Raw genomic sequence first — 15,147 nt, 5'->3', positions numbered from 1 at the left:
CTACATTATCATCCTTTGGTAGCTTATGCAATCACTTTGAAGTGGCTTATAGATATGTGTGCATGCGATGACTAAGGTAGAAAGCAAAGGAGAATTGGTTTTGATAAATTAGGGAGACCACAGGAGAAGGCAGAAATGTCAAATTAGCATTGAATGAATATGTCAGTGGAGGTTATTGACCAGATTTTCAGGGAGAAACAAAATTTAGACTCTTAGATTGCTATCACAATATTCCCCAAAGCACAGAGTATTTGAAACTGCGGTGTTACTGCTTCTTTTGTGAACCGCATGACGAGAGGAAGACTCTTAAAAATGAGAGAAAAAAAAATGAATTTTTATCAAGTTCCATATTATATATTTTTACAGTTAACAATCTAACATAATCTGCATTAATATATGTTGCATTATGATAATACAACAATATTTAGTTGTTTTTCTTAGCATAGGGACAATCATAGGTATCTGTTCTTGTTCTGCAAGCCAGTGCATTCATAGGATAGATTTTGTGTAACACTGTCAAGTGATTTATGTGTGTAAGCAAAGTCAGGGGAAAGTCATAGATTTTAGCATTCTCTAGTACTTTCTTTAACTTGAGCGGTACTTTCTGTCCTCTTCCTTTGATGTACTGGATGCTTGATATCACTGGCAATATAAATCCTTGCTTCAATCTTATTTACATAGACAGAAGTTATGTAGTGACAAGGTCCCTTCAAGGCTTGAATGGTTTGTTAATAACATGTACTAAATAGCATCTGGTATCAATCTTGTCCTACAGACATGCCTGTAGTGATTTAAAGCTTTCATTCTTTGAATTCAAAATCTAATTTTTAATGCACTTTCTGTCAGCTGTCTTCACAGCTTTTAAATGAGATTCTGTCATCTTGACATATTCACAGATACACTGAAATTTAACAAGAAAAAATGAAATAAAAATTTCTCATTTCTAAATAAAATGCGTATATGTATTCATATGTATTTTTGAATGTTACTGTTTTTCAGCCATTTCCCAATGCAGAGATCAATAACTTTTTATTTACTGAATAGTAAAATGAAAAAGTAACAGCTAGTGCAATTTGGACATGATCACTTATTTGTTTTCCACGGTGCTATTATTAGTTAAACAACAAAACTATCATAGACCTTCATTTTTAGATCAATTTATTGGGAAGTGCTCAGTTAACCATTCTACCTGCAAAGCCACACAAACCATTTGTCCAAGAATGTTACACTTGCTTTGTTTTCTCACAGATCTGCAAAATTTATGTTTAAATGCAGAAACAGGACAATAATAGAAAACCTAGCATGGTAAACTGCCTGTGCAGAGCTGTGTTTCAGACTAATTCCTTTCTGCTTACCGGCACTTCTATTTGAGCCACTGTTTAAAAATCAATTTCATATTCAATGAAGACCACTAGCTAACATCAGTAATGAAGGCTGGGAAACTTCTGACGTGGAGCATATTGATATTACAGAGTCCATTGACACCTTGGACCCATACATCATAGTTGCATGTTGAAAGAATGCCCTTAGGCCTAATTAAATTACTGTGAGCATCTTTGGCAGTGGTGGTGATGAGTATTTTTAGTTTTCCCACTGCTAAGCCATACACATGTTTCTTATGCTAAACTGAAACTTTGTCTAAACTTACGATCAGTCACAAGTGAGAGTGAACACGTTTACTTCAGGCCCAGCCTTTATGGAATGTAGAGAAAAAAGAACTCCTAAGTGAACTAAATTAAACAGTAGTTGCACAATCCAGGGTATAAGTGGAGGGAAGATGTGCCTAGTCCTTTTTCTCTCTCTCACCTCCAGGTAAAACCCGACAGAGCATAAATAGGAAGGAGAGACAATGAAATGATTCTCTTCCCTCTTTAGTTGCCTTCTGCATCTTTTGTCCAGCAAAGATTGATAGCTCCAGAAGTGACAACGTTTGACAACTGAGCTCTCTGTAGTGCCACTGGGTGAAAGTCTGGAAGGTTCATGCTGATGCTTCGCTCAGTTTGTAGCATAAGCAGGATTGGCCAAAAGAGTCACAACCTTGCCAGTCCAGCTGTCACAAGTGATGAAAGGGCTCTGACAAGAGATTTCAGCATAGCACTATAGTGATGCCAAATAGACTTTTCCCTGGAGTTAACCAGGAAGTGGACATGTTAAAATCCTGTTGCTGAATATGACTGATGAGAATAGGGAGCTGCCTAGAGTCTTGGAACTGGTGGTGATATTTAACAGTGATTTGTTGCCTTAATGCATGAGCATATTGGAGGATATTAAAATGCTTTACAAACTTTTAGAAGGCCTCAAAATGTGCGAGGGAACTGCTCCTCTGCTATCATCTGTTGTGTTGCAACAAAATGTAATGGAATGTTGGTGGAAAGGTTCAACTTCTACCGGCATGCCACCGACATCTTTCTCTGAAACCATGCTTTAAAGCGGCAGGCATGACTTTCAGAGCAGCCCTCATAACATGTATAATTCATGTATATAAGTAACAGAACATATTTTAATTGTTAATATTTTTTATTTTTAAAAAAGAGAGCAACAAAAGCACAGAACTAGTAGGATATTTGATCTTGTTTTTGTGAAGCTGAGTATTAGGCTGGTTCATTGGCGGTGGCTGCAATTCTTAGTGGGTTCTCAAGGTGTTTGTTTTTTTTTTTTTCATGAAATTTTACTCCTCCAATATTTTGTCCTTGAAAATAGTTGTTCACAAATGTACGTACTGCCAAAAAGCGATGACACGAATAAAGCATGATTGTGAAGAATGTTTTCCTCTGGAAAGATGGGCTTATGAGTGACATGGTCAGATTTTTGAGTTGAATGTCTGATTCACACTCCATTTGAAAATTTGCAGGTCATGTATTTATGCCAACAGAAAACTGAGTTGCAAATATTAAAAAAAAAAAAAAAAAGGGGGATGATTTTTTTTTCAGCAATTTTGAAACCTGTTCTCCAATTCCTTTATCAGAATGGAAAATATAACTATGTATTTTCCACTATTCACAGGGCTGTGTTTAGCCACTGAATAGAAATGCATAAAATTATTTACTATCAGTTGAGTTAGCACTGCACTGCGCCCTCCCCATGCCCTGGTTTCAGCTCAGACAGCACTAATAGCACACAAATGTTTGGCTGTAGGTGAGTGATGGGTGTGATCTGGCAGCTGGGCAGGGCAGCTCAGCAGGAAAGAGCCACAGGGACAGCAGGGGGCAGGTGGTGCAGGGCAGGGTTGGACTCCATTGCCAGCTGTGCCACACTGCATGCTGCCCAGAGTTGGACATGCCAGAGTCCTTATGCATTATTCTAAAGCTTGTTCTGCTTAAATTAGCATCTTTATACCTTTCATTCTTTATTTCTATGTTATGTCTTATTATGATATATGTAGAAAGCACTGGAAAATAATTGCCACTTCCAAATACATATGGACCTCTCTCATGCCCAGATTGTCTCTGTGAGGCTCAGTACTTGAAGGCATCAAAAAGATTCCAGCAGGTCTGAAGAACCCATCTTTACCCATAATCCTGAAAAACATGAAAACAAATGCTTTAGTCCCCATTGCTAAATTCATTCCCTGTAGCTGCTGCTTTTTATTTTTGCTGTAATTTTTTTTAATTCACAGTAACCTTCTAACAATTTTTATTTCCAAGCAGAATGATTCTATCCTAGATGGACATTCTCTGAGGTCTCCTTTCTAAATGCTCTTCAAAAATTACTCTAAACTATTACTTCTATGCTGGATTCATGAAGACACTGGTATAGATTTCAGTAAAGGATAAAAATGCTGTTAAACTTATGGTCAAGGTATTTAAGCACTGCAATTGACTGAGCTGGTAAAAACTCAATTACTGCAAATGTTTAGAACAAGTTAGGCAGTTTAGGTATGGCTTCACTATGGTTTTGTCTTGGCAAGGGCTAAGCGATCTGTTTTTGAATTCTATTACTCTAAAAAGGAATATGAGAACTATTCCTAACTGACTTAAGTCTCACGCAGATTTCTCTGTAGATTCCTCAGCTCTTACTCGTTCTTCCAGAGTTGTCTCTACTTTATCACACAGATCTTCTTTATTGCACAGATCTTCTAGGTATCTTTGCCCTGATATGTGTTCAACACAGATGTTCTCAAAAGAGGGTATTTAGGACTTTCTCAGGAATGCTTCATGGCTTAATTGAAAAATGTCAGATTTTTTTTCTGGATACACTTTAAAAGTGAATTATGAAGAAGAATACTATGAACCTTGACTCAATAAAAATTAGGATTAATTTTCCATACTCTTTTTCATGCTTATTTCAACTCATGACGTGCCAGTGGAAAAGGAATTACAATCAGCTTGTTACTGTATTTTATCTATTGGAAAATTTAGAATATTTAGATTTGATGGAATATTCAGATTTATTCAAAGTAGGTGAAAAATTTAAGTCCTATAGTCTATTCTTTAGATTCTCTCACTGTGTATATTGGAGAAATTTCTCTGGTTTATTTTACTCAGACAGAATCTAGAGATGAAGATTAATTTATCCAAGTAGTTAAATGTGTTTCAGGTAATGCCTACAACAAGCCAAGCATCATTAAGATCTCCAGAGTCTTATTATTAACTGCTCTTCTCATGGTGCTAAGTTTACCATTATGAGCTGAAAAAATTCTGTTAATCTTTCTTAAAAAAATACAATTGTCCAATTTTGGATCAATAACTTTTGGCATTTTGTTTGCTTGCTTTTGTTGTTTTGCCTTTTTTTTTTTTTTTTTACCCCAATGGGCATTGATATTTAATCATATTTAGTCAGAAAATGGTACTATGACTCTCATTTGTCTTTAGCAAAAGAACATTCATTATTGGTTGGAAGGTCCATTAAATTTTCCTTCAACTGCATATTCCCATGGGAAGTCATGTAGCAAGAAACATTTTTTCAGCAGTTTTACCATTGTACAGCCTTAGTTTTAATAGCCACAATGCACCATTTACAGAACTTGTATTTATCATGCTTACAGCTGAGGAACTGCATTTCTAAATTTTAGACATTTACATTTGTAAACTTCACTTTCCAATTGTCTCTTGTGCAATAAGTAAATTTATTAACTTGGACTCGCTTTGGTTAATTTTCACTTGCTTTTTGATAAGACAGCACAAACTTTTTACAGAGAATTTTAGTAGTAGCAATTATCACTATTTCTGATTACTATGAACTTGTATTAGCCTTTTTTCAGTATAAAAATGAAATGAAAGCCCTAAGGGATGCACATCTAATATTCAAGATTTTATCGCTCTAAAGACTTACTGCAAATTGTGTAAAAGCAGACTCTGCACCTTCTCAAGGCACAGAGTTTTAATCATTTTTATACTTCTTTTATGAAGAGATCTTCTTTGCATCTATAATAACCTAAAAGTGTCTCTAAGATCAGAATGACTTACTTTTTGCTTCCCTTTTGTAACTATTTTTAATACTGTGGTTTTTCTTTCGTACTATATTAACTGTAGTTTTACAGGGAGCAAAACTCTTAAGCTCTTTAAGCTGTAACTGTGTATTCAGCACAGGTAGACCTAATCAAACATCTTGTCCTGCACACCATTTTATGTTTTGCTTAGTTTTACATTCCTTTGATTGCATAATATAAAAGTATCACAAAATAGGTATTTGTTTAATGCACAAGAAGAGCCTCAGTACTGTTATTGGACTCAATATAGGGATTATTCCCAGAAAGGCCATGTGACAGTCTTTTCTACTTTGGTACCGCTCTGTCTATATCTCTATAGCATTATTCACAATATCTCTTTTGTTATATCTCTACATTATTAGGAATCATCTGGTTTTCCTCTTCCTAGATATAAGTTCTTCCCATGCTCAGGCATCGATCTAATTAATTCTAGAACAAAAAGAAATGCAGCAAAGGTATTTAGGTTCCAAATTGTACTGTGGATGACTCCCCACTTTGACAGGTATCACCATCAAGATATTTTCCTTCTCTTCGTTTCTGTTTAGATCATTATTTTATTTGATGGATGTCATTCTGCTCAAAAAAATAAAATAAAATAAAAAAAAAAATCACCAAGCATGTCCTTAGATCATGAGGATGAACCTTTGGAGACTGCAGAAAACCCAAGAGTTCACAGATGAGACTTTTCACAGATACACTGCAAAACCTGTTTCCTTTCTCTAGGAAAGAAGGCTTAGAACTACTTAGAATTTTTTATTGTGTATAATATTGGCCAAAAACAGAGGTACTGAAGCTATATGTGCATCACTCTTGATCAAGCAACTCAACTGTTTGATATCTAGTACTTCCTTATTTGAATATAGTTTAAAACTTTAGTCCTAGTTTTGTATGTAATGAAAATCTACCAAGAAAACTGCAGAGATTATACCATAGATCAATCTTTTGGTACATACTATAGCACAGTTTGTTTTTACAAGTTATTTGTTTTAAGAAAAAGTATCTATGTTAGTGTATTGCAAGAAGTACTTCTTAGTATAAATGGCCTTTTTAAAGGTGTAGCATCATCTTCCTTTCATTACTTGCCATGTTAATAGAATAGCAGATGCTCAGGCAAGATTCAATTCACCTTAATTCGTTCAAGCTTAATTAGCAGCTGGGATGCATCTGGCAAGTAAACATGCAGATAGTGACAGCCCGAGTTAAAGGAAAAAAGTAAAAGGCTTTTGTTCATTAACCACATGTTCTTGGTTGTGAGTACTATGTGCTCAAGGCAGAATTATGTTTAGATTCCTTTTTTTTTGTAAAAGACAGAAGCCTTCATACCTGCATCCTCATTCCCTGTGTGCTCATGCTGGTAAGTCATGCAAAAATGGGAGCAATCCCACTATGAGATTTTTCTTTGCAGGTAAACGTTTGTACCATTACAGCTTAAATATATGTCTCAAGCTTGTATAAACAGAAGAGAATATTTTCTTCAAGAATTAGGTAGACAAAATGGACCCCTTGAGATGTAATTAGGAATTATTTACAACTCTGAATAATGATCATGCGGTACCTTGCACAAAGCAAAATAAGCAAAGCCCATTCTGAAGATATCCCTGCTGCCATTAAATATGTGACTAACTAGCAAAATGAGGGGCATAACTATAAGAAATGTGCAATGCCTTTGCAGTAGTTTTAGTTCCAATGCTCTTGACTATAAATTCCATATTTGCGTATTAGCAGTTGCTGAGTAAGTGATGAAAGTAGAAGAGTTTTTTGAAAGTGGAAACATTTAGAACATAGAATTACTTCTGTTTACAGTCAGAGTGTAAGATTTTGGACAATAATAACCAATAGAGAGGTAATTAAGATCTCACTGTAGTTAAAGTAAATGCAAGTCAGATCTAAGTGTTAGTTCATAAGGTAGCCCAGGACAAGGCTTTGGCAGATAACAGAGAGAATTGCATCCTAGCTCTGGCTTTAATTTTCCAAGCTTTTTCTGTATTATATGAGGAGTTAAAAAAGGAATCTTTGTTTCTTCTTTTTTATATAAATCCAGCATCTTTTGACTATATCAAACAGCCTCAATCAAAATCCTAGACTTCCACTTCTTTATTCTGTAGTAAAGAATCCTATGAGAGATGACATGAAGTGTTTTACAGCTCACCAGGACGTAGTGTTTTATAATGTAGTTAATGCAATGCTAATGTTTTCTTTAGAGGAAATTCTATGAATATTGCAAAAACAAGGTTAAAAAGTTTGAAAAAGAATGATGACATTATGGTAGGAATTGGTTGGAAGATTGCTATAAGATGGCAGAGTCTAATGTAAGAAAATGGTGTAACGGTGGGTAGAATGGCAATAAACTGGATGCTGGCCGCTCTCGTTTTTTTCAGGTTTATTATCTTCTTTGTGAAAAAATTCCTTCAAGATTGGTTTAGGCACTGACAGCTGATAACAGAGAGCTTATCATAGAGCTGACAGCTGAGGACCTTGCATCTCTGAACCTACAACTGTATATGCTGTTACACAAAGATGTACAGCAGTATCGAGGATAAACTAATGTAAACATGGCTTTCCTCTGGCCTTTAGGGTAGCTGGCCTGTCCAAAAGCATTTTTCAAATGTTGTTCTCTCATGTATCAGCTAATCATATACATTCAAGGTTTCCACCAGGTTTTCCTTTTTCTTTTCATTTCAGACTGTAATAACTATTTGTGTTCTATAGGATATTTAAATTCACTTGGAGTGTAAAGGCAGAATGTCTAAATCAATGTACAAGGCTGAGAAGGCATCAGAGACAGATTTGAAAGAGGTAAGATTTGATATAGGCCATTTTATTGATGTTTATTTGCTCATGGTAATTTGATAGCTGTGCTTCGCTAAATTCAGCTGCATTTCACCAATTGCAAATGGGTCAGGGCAAAACAAATGTGCGATCAATGTTCATACTGAATATGAAGGCCCTGAAAGAATTAAGCCTATGGAAACCATCCCTTTCAGCAGCAGGGGGCAACAGCACCACACAGATAACATTTTATTGCCCCGGGGTGACAAGGACTGAGGAAGGATGATCTAAGGTCATAAAGTGAAGTCTCAAACTGAAACTGATCCTCAGCCCACTTCCTTGATATTTATTATTATATTTTTATAATGACAGAATTAAAATATACCTTTAAAAATGACATTTTCATTTAAGTACCAGCCAGCAAACTCATTCCATTGCCTTGGTCAGATTACTAACGTATGTACCTGTATGTGCAGACCCATAGTCTGTCATGAAGATTGGTTCTCTGTGCTCAATAAACTTTTGTCAGAAGCTAGAAGTAAAGTTCTCAGCCACTTCAGAGATGCATAATCAGGCCAATGCTAAATTTTGATATACAACTGTTTTGTGGGCATTGTAGATGCCAATTGATTCATTATTTATAATGGCACATTCTGGATTATGAATACAGATAAAAAACTCACCAAAAGCTATTGGAAATTGAGTATATCTTTTTTTATAAAATACCTGGGAATACTGCATTTCAAAATTATTCTAGAAGTAAATCTCAATATTAAGGCCATTTCCATAAGTTTTTAATGCTAAGCCTCTTTAGCTTAACAATGAAAACACTTAATTTCACAGTTTGACATAGAAGTATATTAGAAAATGTCATGGGAGGACTATGTCATGCCAGTAATTCATTCTCCTTATGAAAATTATCCAAGAAAGTCTTCATGATTTGTGAGAGACGTTGAACAAAAACTATCAAATAAGTCACTCACTGGGCATACTCGCTCTTACCCTTTTTTGTTTGAAATATCTATGAGCATCCCGTAGACATGCCTGTGTATTTTCCATCATACTTCCTATTTGCATGTCTGTAAGTAACTTGTTGTGAATATCTGAAAATGGATCTATAAAGGATTGTTTAATTATATAAGTCTACCCCATTCTAGACTTGTGAGGGCTTATATTGGAAGTAAGTTTGATAGTCATTGAATTTATAACAGTGAATAGAGACTATTGAGTGTAACCATTGGGTTACACCAGCAAGGTTTTATGGGGTTATAATGACTGTTGCAATTCCCTGGGTACTCACTAATACTAAACATAGAAGCTAATACATTAGGTGACTGTTATTGAAAGTGTTAATTGTGTTATACCTTTGATATTTTTCTAACATTTCAGTGAGCCATCTCAGCCCACTAATGTAGCAGAAAACTGCACCAGCCATTGTCAACAAAGGTAGTTTTCTGACAAAGGCAATTTCTGCTGCCTTATAAGGTTCTTTACTGGATATAATATCATGTTATGCAAATATTCTGCTAAAATAAATGACCCTGGTAATATAGAACAGAATTTAGTTATGACAGTGGGACAACGTGGTCTCATTACATTACGCACATGGTACAAAAAACTGCATTTAGACTGATAATCAAACAAATCATCTAGTATTGCATATACTGTGATCAGGTGTGCAGTCTAGGTTTTCCTTTGGGGAAATATCAGTGTAACTTATTACTGTGATTTCTTAGAACCAATAGTATGTAAAGATCACGCACTCTGAGCATTCATGGAAAGAGAGTGAAAAAAAAAAAAAAAGAAAAAAGAAAAAAGACAACAACAAATAAGGATGGCTGAACCAAAAATGACTCTGAAAGTCAATCTTAGTGCACCATTTTTTAGGGTCTTTTTTTTTCACTTCCTGTCACAAATAATTTATTTGGTTGCTTATTTAAATAAAAGTGAGGTAAACAGTGTTTGCGGTGGCAAAAAAAATCTGAGTACACAGCTTCCCAAGTGTAACTGAGGAAGAGTGAGCACTTGGAGGGTGACCCCACTAAGACCTAGAGCAGAGATGTTGCTATTGGTGGGTTAGCTCTGAGAGGAGAAAATTCCCTGTGGCTGCTGACAGGAACAGTGTAACTTCCCAATAAGACTTTCAGTCCTATGTTTTCTCCTTGACACGATTTGTATTTATTGCAGCCAAGAAGTCAAAAAAAACCCCATCTTTTATATGTTAAAAACCAGGAGATTTCTATCTGGTATTTCAAATGGCAATTTACTTCTATCTTTGACATTTTGTCTCAAATATTTCAATAAGCAATGAAGTCATGAAAGTCTAAGCATTTTTAGTGCTTTTCCAGTACTTCTGTGACAATTGAGGTTTTTGTTATTTATTTACCTTACAAATTGACATTTCTTGATTGTAGTTACTTTTAAGCTTTGTTTGCTGGGGTGTAAGAGAGATCATAATGGATGAATGCATTTCTGGAGTAAATGTGTATTTCTGCTCAGAAATTCAGATTTCAGCTTCAGATTGTTGAAGTACCTAACGATCACCTATATATATTAACTTTTTCTTTTTCTTTTTTTTTTTTTTGCTAAAATTTTACTCACCCAAAGTCTTTTTGACAGTAATCATGCAGACACCTTATAGGTTCATGGGCTCATCTTCAATGGAACTGTGTAGGTTTGTATCAGTTAAAAATCTAATAGTCTGGGGCACACAAAATAAGAGGGATTAATCTTTACTGGAGTGACAGGGCTATGCAACCTCATGGCATAGCAAGGAGAGCTGACATTATCAGAAAAAGCTCAAGAAAAGTAAAAATAGAATAGGTCACCTCCATCAATTTCTGGTCTGAGAAAAGTGTAACTCTAAAAAAAGCAACAGTGAATGTCTTTAACAGCTATAGATTAGCGAGTAAAAGTGGATCTAAAAATCTTACTTTTTCAAGGAGATGTTCAATACTTATCCAGTGAAGAGATCGCAGACTTTTAAAAGGATTAAACCAATGATTACACTAAAATAGCAGTGCCACTTAGAAATAGACTTCTAAATCACAGAGGCTGCAGTAAGGGCAACAGGGAGCAGGCATGAAAAGGACTTGTGCTAAAGGGCTACGACACTAGGGGAGCTGGGAGGAGACTTCGTTTTTTTACACCAGTAGCAGAGACCACTACACTTAAGGAGTTTGCAATGAGATTGGCAGCTTGTAAGACAGAGACAGTGTAAGGAGAATGTTAAAGGGCAAAAAAAAAAAAAAAAATAGAAGAACTGTTCTTTTCACAAAGATACAATGAAAGCATTTTGAGTGTCTTTTAAATATTATAACAGGTTATTTTAGTAATCAGTAAATACTATGTGATCTATAGGCAGTGTTTGTAGTAAATAGAATAAATTGAATCATATATAGCCTGCAGTATGTATAAAGATGGGCTTGAAAATTGAAGAAACAACTAGTTTCTAAGCAGGGCATTAGAAGTATGTTGACTTTAACATAATTAAACAGCTTTCTGCAGAATAAACTGCTACTCTTTGAACAAACAGTTCTACATTATGTCATTAAGATAACTGAATGATAAAAAAAGAGGGAAGATTTGTCCTCAAAGTTGTATTTTTGCATACTAAGGAACATTAAATGACAGAGCAGAGATGGCCTCTAAATCCAATTGCCAAGAAAAGCATTTAGATAGGATTTGCTCAAATACCATAGACTGTAGAAGGCAACTAAAGTCTAATCCATTGCGGTGATTCTGGTAGGAAATAAGAACACCTAGGTCCATAGGATTACTTTATTTTAAGAACAGGGCAGAAAAAAAGAGAAATTATGTCTAAATCCATTCATTTTGGAAATTAATTGCCTTGAAATGGCAACCTTGAAAAGGATTGTCACTCAGTGTCTTATCCAGAACGCAGCAATGTCAGGGGGAAGATCTTCAGTGAGTCCACAGACTGCGTGGGATGGATGTTGTGGAAGTGGCCTAAAAAACTTGGAGTTAAAGAAGTTGCTCAGAGCTGTTTTTTCCATCATATATACACAGCCTGGACATATTGTCACGTATTTAGATTCAAGTCTAGGGTACATTTCTTGAATCATATTTTTTAGCTGCCACGTATTTCCAAAAGGTCCAGTGTAAGTAGAGCTAAACTCTACTACAAGGTTGGCCCTGATTTGTAATGGCCCTTTTTGGCTGTTCCTGGCAGATCAGCAGAAGAGGTTGTTCCTTATCTCCTAAAGTGTGTCATTTCTTCGAGTACTGTGTTCAGGGAGAAGACAGACTGAATTGCCTCAACGTGAAGTGCTGAAAGTCGGATGTTCTCAAGCGCACAGCTTAATCATGAACATTATATAAAATCGAATACCCTGTTGTTAGAAAACCAATCTCTCTATATTGTTAGTCATGAATTGCCCTGTATTAGACATGAAAGATACTGTTGCTGCATTTGTTACGTTGCAGTTGTCTGAAATTTTTCATGTGGAAAGTTTTCCAATTGAAAGATACGGTTGTGCCAAAAAGCATTTTTAATGAAAAATGTCAGTTCGATCGGAAAAAAATCAATCATTTAAAAACATTGGAGGATTTTTCTTTTTTCTTTTGGTTCAGCTCTTAAGGAAAGTGAAAATGAAAGATGAAAATGAGACCTTGCACAATTATCCGCATCCCCAGCACTGTGGAGAGCATGCTGCACTTGCCCTTTTCCCATGAAATGGAGGACATATTTCTTGAGAAATTTATTGATGCCACTGACACGATTTTCCCACAGACATGGCTGAAACTGTGGTTTGTATCTATCTGGAGTGTAAGCAGAAACATCTACTTGCCAAATATAATAATAATAATAAATAGTTTTAAAACCACAGTATTTGAATAGGAAATGCACCCCCTCAGGTCCTCTGTAAATGTATTCAGAGGCAGTGTGTCACATAAAGCTCTCACAGATGTGTCACCCACAAAGTTATTATTCATGAATTATTTTGTTTGGCATTTAGGTAATATTTTTCCTCTTGAAACCCCCTACCAACCAGCTGGTTTACACACAATATCTCAGGTAAATAAGGTAAGACTTTCAACTCCATTTATGAAAGAAGAAATTGATAAGCAGAAAGGTCATACTGGCTTGCTGATTTCCTCTCTGTGAGCACCTTTAGTGAATCTCGAGAGTTTTTTCCCCCCTGTTCTGAACTCAAATTAGGAGACAATGCTGCTTCTTTATGCCCCAAATACTCAATAAGCAGCAGTGAACTGAGAACGCAGAGACTTGCATTTTAAAGCCACGAGCTTAAATAGAAAAGCTTAAAAAGCAATTCTAAACTTAACTGAGGGTGATAACTAATAGAAGGATCTGATAGCATAGAAATTATCGGGAATAGCTGATGCCTCAGTTAAGTATTTCTGTATTAGTTATGTCAACGTTTGGTTCAAAGGAATTACAGGGATTGAATTTTGTTTTACTGCCTCAGCGTTCTTGAATATGGAGGAAGGTTAGAGACTGACATCTTTAGACGTCCTGTAGTTTTCCACCAGTGTAAAAGAGCAGACACTGTGCCCAAAGGGCTTTTTAAACTGAGTGTGGACTGTTACTGACTAAATGTTTGGTTTAATTTGCGTGCCATTCTCTGCAAAGTGTCCTGATTTCAACTGGCATGAAAGAAAACTGTTAAGGTGCTGAGAGAGGTGACTAATTAACGATTGTGAAAGAGAGATTAAAATCCAGTCAGCCTTTGTAAAGGGTTAAGTGGCCAGTTGAGATGTCCTCTCCTGTGAGAGGGCATGGAGCTGAAATATATAGCCTGCAGCTTCTGTACTCAGTCTAAAAGAAGGCAGTTTTAAGGTGCTCCTAATTACTTGTCAATGGGGGATCTATATATCCCCTGATCAGCGCAGAGATTTAAAAGGCATCAGGACAAGATTTTGCCCTCTTCCACTGGCCTAACACAAACTATCCTTGAGAGGATCACAGCAATTCACCCTGCTTTTTTTTTTTTTTCCTTTTCTTTGTAGTCTAATGCCAATTACATTATCTTTAACACTTTCAATTTTAATGAAAAGAGGAGAAATAGCAGCTCTGTAGGATCATTTCAAGGGGATTCTCATCTAATATAAAGACAATAGCAGAAGACAAGACGCTGATGTGTAAATTGTGGCCATGAGGTAAAAGAGAGAGAGGAAGAAAAGAAAGATAAATTGCAAAAAGGTTTTAGTACAGCAGAGCACAGAGAATCTCTTTGTAATCTCACACTACTTTTACTCTGGTGTACAGATATGAGGGCTCATGTGCAAAAGTCAAACGACACAGGAATAGTGTTTCCTACTACACAAAACAAACAGTGGTCTTCTGAGAAGAAAGAATAAAACTAAAAGAGGGCAAGTAATAGAATTTCATGTTTCCCAACTGTCAAGAAGTGCCTTTTGATCAGTTTTATCAAAAGCTGCACTGATTGTCTTGAACTAGGGCTGTTTTAGAAAAAAAATAACCCTCCGGGGTTCTGTTTTCTACTAAATTTAAATGCCTGTAAAGGGGACATTGGAACTGGGTGTACATAACACTTTACAGCCCGATCCTTTGGGATGCTGGATTTCTCAGGGTTCAAGGATTCTTAGCAGTTTTCTCAAAGCTTAGAAAACGTTTTGAAAACGTTGATGAAATCCACCCCACTTTAGGTATTTAAATGAAATGACCAGATTGTATTTTATTCTACCTTCATAGCTTTCAGTTAAGAAAAATACGTCTTCCAGCTGATTAAGAGGAAAGGTATTGCCAGGTTGAATACAGTTTGTAGTACTGCTTACCCATCTCAGAAATGCTAAAACAGAACTAGAGGAATAGAGATGGGTGACAAAGAGCAGAATGCCTTGTGTCCAAGGGCAGATGAAAGTTTAATATTTTCAACACAGAAAAAATCACACTGACACAAAAAGATGGTAAAAATACACAACAAAATTATGAGTGGTATAGGGAG

Source organism: Phasianus colchicus, chromosome 13, assembly GCF_987193195.1.
Source record: "Phasianus colchicus chromosome 13, bPhaCol1.hap1.1, whole genome shotgun sequence".
Taxonomy (NCBI): Eukaryota; Metazoa; Chordata; class Aves; order Galliformes; family Phasianidae; genus Phasianus; species Phasianus colchicus.
Note: the sequence above shows the minus strand (reverse complement) of the source record.